Here is a 7,165-nt window from a genome sequence, read left to right as displayed (position 1 = left end):
CTGGATGGCTAATATAGAAACTAAGTCATACTTCAAAGAAATGCTGCCTTCTCAAAAGAAAAAAATCCTTTAAATATACTTTCAGTTTTGTAGGCATACCAGGATACTGCTACTTTAATAAAGTACAAACTTATTTCATTTCTACACTGAGAAATTAGTGATATAGTAGCACAATTATCATTCCCTAATGTTAGAAATGTTAGTATATTTTTTGTTAGGACTTTTTTAAAAAATATTTTATTTATTTATTTTTAGAGAAGGGAAGGGAGGGAGAGAGAGAGAAAAACATCAGTGTGTGGTTGCCTCTCACGTGGCCCCCACTGGGGACCTGGCCTGCATCCCAGGCATGTTCCCTGACTGGGAATCAAACTAGTGACACTTTGGTTCACAGCCCTCGCTCAGTCCACTGAGCTGCACCAGCCAGGGCCTTATCCTATTGTTTTAATTCTTGAATGATTTTTTTCTGAAATTTATGTCCTAATTACAAGAATATTTAATGATTTTATTTTTCTTTGAGTGTCATAGCTTGCTATTTTTTCATGTTCCTTCCTCATGCAACTGGTTGGCCTGCAGTTATGACAGAGGCTTTGTACCAGCTCATATAACAAAAGACAAGGCTCTGCCAACTAATTCCTAACTTCTGTTAGGCTAGTAAATGCATTAACTAGCATTTCACAGGATGGCATTTTTTAAGTGAACATGGAACCCACAGATGATTGCCAATTTTTTTATTTTAACAAGGGAAGACATTTAAAAGTTAAACTAAAAGTATTATTTCATGAAAGAAAGGACATTTTAATTCAGAAAGAAGTCCTTTACATGAAAATTAAGCAACAGACTCATTACATTCTCATTTCTCTGGAGAAAACTGAAGAACTACAAAGATCATCACTGGGCAACCTCCAGAATCAAAAGTTGGCAAACTTTTTAATTCTTAATAGATATTTTCCTCCAAACTTTTAAACTATTTTTAATATTTTCATAAGTTTTGTGAACTCTTATATATTATAATGCATGAATTTCATATAATTCAACAGTATGAAATCCATGGCTTTTCAGAGCCATCCCAAATCTATAAACCATTAAAGTGGGCATTTCATTATGTTTTTTTAATATGAAGAAAATTAAACAGAAACCACTCTAAAGTGTCAGTGTTTTCTTTGAATTGCTCTTTGCATTCAAAATTTTGTTTAAAACACAATACAATGCCACAAGACTGAGATATCCATGGGTTATATTTAAAACCTGTGACTTTATAATTAATAACCTAATGTGATAAAGTAGACTTATAGTCTCTTTGCTTAATACTGATATAAACATCTTCACTCTTTCTTTTTTTTTTTTAATGTTCAGTGAACTCTGAACTTGTTATTAGCCTCCTGCCCTGCCAAGCAGTGCCCCACTTCTGCTGCCTTTAACTTTGAACTCAGAACTTTGGTGTTTTTGACCTCAGACACCACTTTGCCGTCCACAGTCCTGCAGGTCATGGTCTTTTGGATGGTTTGTAAGGAGGGGCTCTTGTCTGGGGTGTCAACAAGATTGAAGTCCTCCCCTTCTTCCAGTAGGCTGAAGTAGGTGGCAGTCTCAGCCTCCACCTTGACGTTGATGATCGGCAGGGCCTCATGCTCCTGGGCCTGGTGCTGCCCCTCTGACTGGGTCTGGGCCAGCTCTGACTGCAGGTGCAGCAGGATCCCATTGAGCTGGCCCATCTGCATGGCATAGCATATCTCCACCTCCTTCAGGCTATTCTACAAACTGGCCTGCAGATCCAACTGGACTGAATCCACATCAGTCTCCAACAGCTAGACTGTAGTCTTAGCTCCCTGAGTGTCGTCTCAACAGCGCTTATCTCAGCAGTCTGTGGGGTGACCACTGTGGTGCCCTTTTCAGTCTGCTGGGATAAGTACTTATGAAGCTCCTCTCTGTTCTTCCAAGCCAGCTCATCATCCTGGGCCCAGAGTTCCTACATGATCTTGCTGAAGTCCTGAGATTTGGGGCATCCAGCTCTACAGTCAACCTGGAGTTGGCAATCATAGAGTATTTACTTCCTCTTCATGGGTCTTCTTCAGCTGCTGCTCCTTGAGAACCTCGATCTTGGTCTCCAACTCCAGCTGAATGATATTGGTGTCATTAGGGATCTTTCAGAGCCCATTCGTATCACTCTCCAACAACTGGCACACGGCCATCTCCCTGTCATACTCGACTCTGAAGTCATCAGCAGCAAGACAAGCATGGTCAATCTGCAGAACAATGTGGGCATTGTCCACAGAATTTGCAAAGATTTGAGCCCTCAGGTCCTCAATGGTCTTGAAATAATGCCTCCAGTCTCTGACCTGAGGTCCCTCCTTCACTAGGTGTTCCCGGGTTTTGATCCCCAGTCTTCGATTATCAGCCTCCAGGCTTCTCATCCTCTCCAGGTGGGAGGCCAGGCAGTCATTCATGCATTGCATAGTCTCCTTATCACTGTGGATGCCCCCTGTCAGATGCCAGCCATCCCTACAGCCAGGCTCCTAGATCCCCAGCTTCCAGGCACACTGGTAGAGTGGGACACCAAGACCTGGGAACCAGAGCCCCCGGCACCTGCATAGATGCTGTTCACACTGCTGGCCGTCAGACAGGGTAGCTAGGTGACTGCGTGGAGCCCAGCGTCCGGTAGTTTGTGGAGAAGCTGGAGCTTGTGCTGGAGCTCAAGTTGTTCAGGGAGGAAGGTGACAAGCTGAGACTCATGTTGAAGCTGCAGTCCACCCTTTCTTAATTCTATATTTAATTCATCTTGGAAAATATACTTCCTATACACACACACAGATAAAAATGGGTTAGGAGTTTTTTTTTAAATTCTGATGAGGTTCTTTGCTTAATAAAGGTTGCATTTCTATATATACTTAAAGCATACTTGTTTAGAATTTTTTGTTACTGCATAGACAAGAAAACACTGAATAGAATTAATAAACTCTAACTTGATCTTCACTTTCATTGCATAATAAATAATCAGTGTAAGATTTATAAGGAAGTTTTCTGTAGGCAAAAGTAGGTTTACATTTGTGAGTGTGTGAAACAGAGGTTATTCTTGTATTATCTATTAATTATTGTATTATTTATTTGTATTAACTGTAAACCTACTTTTGCCCACCCCTATAGTAAAACAAAGGACATTATTCTGATAGCTGTTGGGTCTCAAATGTAACATTTGACTTTCAAAGCAAGTAAATCAGCAGAGCTCCAAATAGGAAACTCAACCAACAAAGGATCATGAAGTTAAAAAGTCTCTGTTAATCAATGACAAATTTAGTACTTGTTGTTACAATTACAAAGATAATAGTTCCTTTATGTCAGTGCCTTTGGTTTTGCAGCTGTAAAATAGCTTTGAAATTCAGCATTTCAAGGAATAGAAATTAATAGGAGGTCATTTCTACCAGAGAAATTTTAGGGGCCCATCCTCTCTAATCATCATTAAAAACTAAATCCGTAAGAGAAGAGGCACTTTACTGATTGTCAAGTGGAAGCTATTATTCATTTGATGAAGCTCTTGGCACCGTGCCATTGATTCTGCACTAGAGCCTGCTGCTTGTTCCCTTCATCTCCTGCAATCAGGGCTGTTTCTGCCTGCCAGGAGCTATTTATAGAGCAGGGGGAGAGGGGGGAGCAACGCTGATATGTTCTCCTTCTTGAAAAACAACTTTCAAACTTTATAAGTACAGATCTGTTTTTCTTGTCACCAGACTGTCTACTTTTTCCGTCAATGCAGAAAATAAGGAAGTTGATTTCAAGACAACTGCCCTTCCTAATAAAGACTGGATTCGGTGGAGTCACAGGCTACAAGCGCACTGCATCTAACACCCTGGGATTAATAGTCCTCAAAACCTCACACACTGTCCTATATCCAGAGTGTAAATTACATCATTTCTACACTTCTGTGTCCTTTCCAGTCTGTATCTTGAAAATTTCTAAAAACTCTCTCTGCTTTCTTATACTTACTAAAAACAAATACGTTTTGAAAAATACACACACACAAAAGAAAACACAATAAAAACCTCAAAATGTAAGTGTAGGAAAGTATTTGCAGGCTCCGTTTTTTAGAAGTTGGTTCAAACTGTATGAACAGTTAAGTGTTGGTAAAACTGTTTGATCTCTCTACAATTGCAACATAAGTCACAGTTTCAGAAATTTTTCTTAAAATTGGCCATCCCAAGGAACCATATCTCTCTATTATTTACATTTATCCACATGACATGGACATGATATTTTCAAATTTATCTGAAACTCTCATTGTCTTAAATTACAGTTGTGAACACATTTTTAAAAGTATTCAGAATCTTTATTTTGGGAAAAGTTTCAGACTTCATGCCAGCTTTAACAATGAATGTACTGACATAAAAGGTTTTATATCAAAACATCTACTTAACAGGTTTTATCCTTTAAAATAAAATAATATTAGAGAAAATAAAAATAAAATAATAGCATACATTTAAAATACTTATCATTAAGGATAACAATAGTAATACTTCTGATTGCTAAAATTTAATGCAAAGGAATTGTTTGTAAGACTATAAAATAACAAAACCAAAACCTGAGCCTAAAAAACACAAATGAAAATGTCAAAATCATGCATTTGTGAATGGCCTGATGTAGATTTTTTCTGAGAAATTTAGTTAATGATCCCATCAAATGTTGTTTTAACAAAATGAAATTTTTTAAAGTAGTCATGGAGAATTGCCAGTTAATATTTATTTACAAATAGAACATTGAAAACCCCCCTAATCACTTGAAAATACAATAGAGGGTCCACCAAAGTAGTCACTTAGCAGAAGGACTTGAATTAGCAAGGAGAGAGACAGATCGAGGACTTGTTTTGCTTTAACTTCATGGAAGATCTACATTTCAGCACACCCTTCGGACTGTGGTGTTTCAGAGCCCAGACCTGCCACAGGGACCACAAAGGTATATTTACCAGTGAATATACAATATCTTTTCTCCTCAAATCTACATGCCTGCCACCAAGATGTTCACCTAAAAGAGGCTAAGATTAAAGAAAATTCTCTGTTTTGGACAAAACCTATACAATATAAAGTGGAATTAAGTATTGGAGGCCCAGGTCTTTTAGCAAGCCAAACAGGCTGATATGAAAATAAGTCCATTTGATCCTGAATTGCCCAAAATAACTCTGCATGGCCTGATCTTCTAGCTAATTTCCAGTTTCTCCTCCTCTTCACTTTTAGTTTTCAAAAAGTTCCTCTGTGTTCTTTTCTTCCATACAATGAAAACACTGAGGTATTTTTAGAACAGCATTTTGAAATCTCTTCCATTAATTCAACTGATTATCACTGGGGCTCAGAAGGTTGGGCTTGTGGAGCCAAACCCCATCTTGAACATTTGATCATTCACTCAGCAAATAGTTATGGAGCACCTATGCCCAGCATCGTTCTGGTTGTCAAGATACATCAAGGAACAAATAACTTGAAAACTTCCTATCTTCATTTAATTGATATTCCAATAGAGCTTCAGCTAAAATAAAACAAAGATTTTAAAGAACCTCTTTCTTTCATGAACATAGTCCTATATTACTCACATTTGCACAACACTAAATTGAATAGCAAAAACTACATAACAGTTAAAATTTCTTGAACACTGACCATACACACTAGGAACCATGTTAAACACTTCTTATACATTATCCTATTTAAATGATACCTTTTAGCCTTAATCTTCAAAAAATATCCACAACACAGATAAAGAAATGGATATTTTAAAAGGTTAAGTAACTTGCTAAGGTTCTGCAAATGAAAAGTGGCAATGTCAACACAGGTCTCTCTCATCTATAAAAACAGTTATTTTAGGCATGTCTTCAACTAAGCACTTAATAGCATTCATTCATTCACTCAGCATTTATTCCACATACATTAAAAGAGTGCCTAATATGCGCCAGGCACTGTTTTAAACACATGGGATACATTATTGAACCAAACAGGTAAATATCCCCTGCCTTTGAGGAACTTAAATATTAGTGGGAAGAGACAGACAATAAAAATAATAAATAAGCACATACATAACATGTTAGAAGGTTGATACTAATCCATTGGAAAATATATGAAGTCCAACTTTTTTCTAGCAATTTGAATTCTTAAGTTAAAAGGAAAGACAACTTAAACAATTTTTTTTTTAAAAAAAAGGGAGCTCAGGAAATCTGTGACATAAGTACCCCCAAGAAGAAACGGCATCGGAGAACTGAGCATTAGAAAGAAGTGACTTCATATTGGGGAAACTGACACCTGTTTTCTACCACTGTGGGGAGGTGAACTTGCTTCAAATCTTTGTTATTTTGATCATGAAAGACTTGCAAATAAAGGGCATAGCAGGGCATTAGTAATTGCCCATCTGGAGTACAGCAAACACACGTAAATCACTGGAAAATCACGTGCGGTTTGATGACATTTATCCACTTTGGTTTCCACTGACTGGCATGCCAAACCCCAGACACCAAAATGACTAAGGTTGGGGAATAAATGCCCATCATTAAATTTCCAGTGGTTTAATAATTATCCCTCTTCCTGGGGACATGATTAAAACTCACACAACAGCAAAGCTCCAACAAACTAAGTTGCTGGGCATCATAGGTGAAGAGAAAGTAAACAAAAAAAGAGGAGGGGGAGAGAGTGAGAGTAACAAAAGAAATAAAAGAAGTAAGAGAGAAGCCGAGACAACACATACGGGAAAAGTTCTCTTTTGTGGTTATTGTCAGCCATTCTTTGGCCTAAGACCATAACCCACCCCAGGTACTAAACAAAGTGATTAAACAGCAGTTTGAACGTGTACCTCATTCTCATCATTCCAGGGGGTGGGCCAGTGTTCTAGTGGGAGCAAAAAGTACAGCCCAAGTTTTCCTTCTGGGGGTAAGAATCAGGTAGATCTTTTTAGAAAGAAAATTGTAAATGTATTCTGTTCCTGCAGTTCTAACTGGCTTTGGTCAATATTGCTTTATTAGGAGAGAAAAATAGGTCTTTATTTTAATATTATGGTAAGTTGTCCTAAAATTATAATTGAGCTAAACCTCAGTTAAATTTCCTTGTAATGGTTGAAAAACAAAGAATACCCTCATATCCGTGAAGTTTCCAGGCACAGCCTAAGGAAAAATGTCCAATTCTGACTAGAACTATGAAAATTAATTGGC

The 7,165-nt window shown here is 37.8% G+C and overlaps 1 pseudogene; it reads right to left on the bottom strand.

Moving 5' to 3' along the window:
* Nucleotides 1–1,349: 1,349 nt before the first annotated feature.
* LOC123816410 lies at nucleotides 1,350–2,727 on the bottom strand (annotated as a pseudogene).
* Between the last annotated feature and the right edge of the window lie 4,438 nt (nucleotides 2,728–7,165).

The sequence above is a fragment of the Phyllostomus hastatus genome, unplaced genomic scaffold, assembly GCF_019186645.2.
Source record: "Phyllostomus hastatus isolate PE091 unplaced genomic scaffold, TTU_PhHast_1.1 phas_contig_209, whole genome shotgun sequence".
Lineage (NCBI taxonomy): Eukaryota > Metazoa > Chordata > Mammalia > Chiroptera > Phyllostomidae > Phyllostomus > Phyllostomus hastatus.
This window is presented reverse-complemented; position numbering and strand designations above follow the sequence as displayed.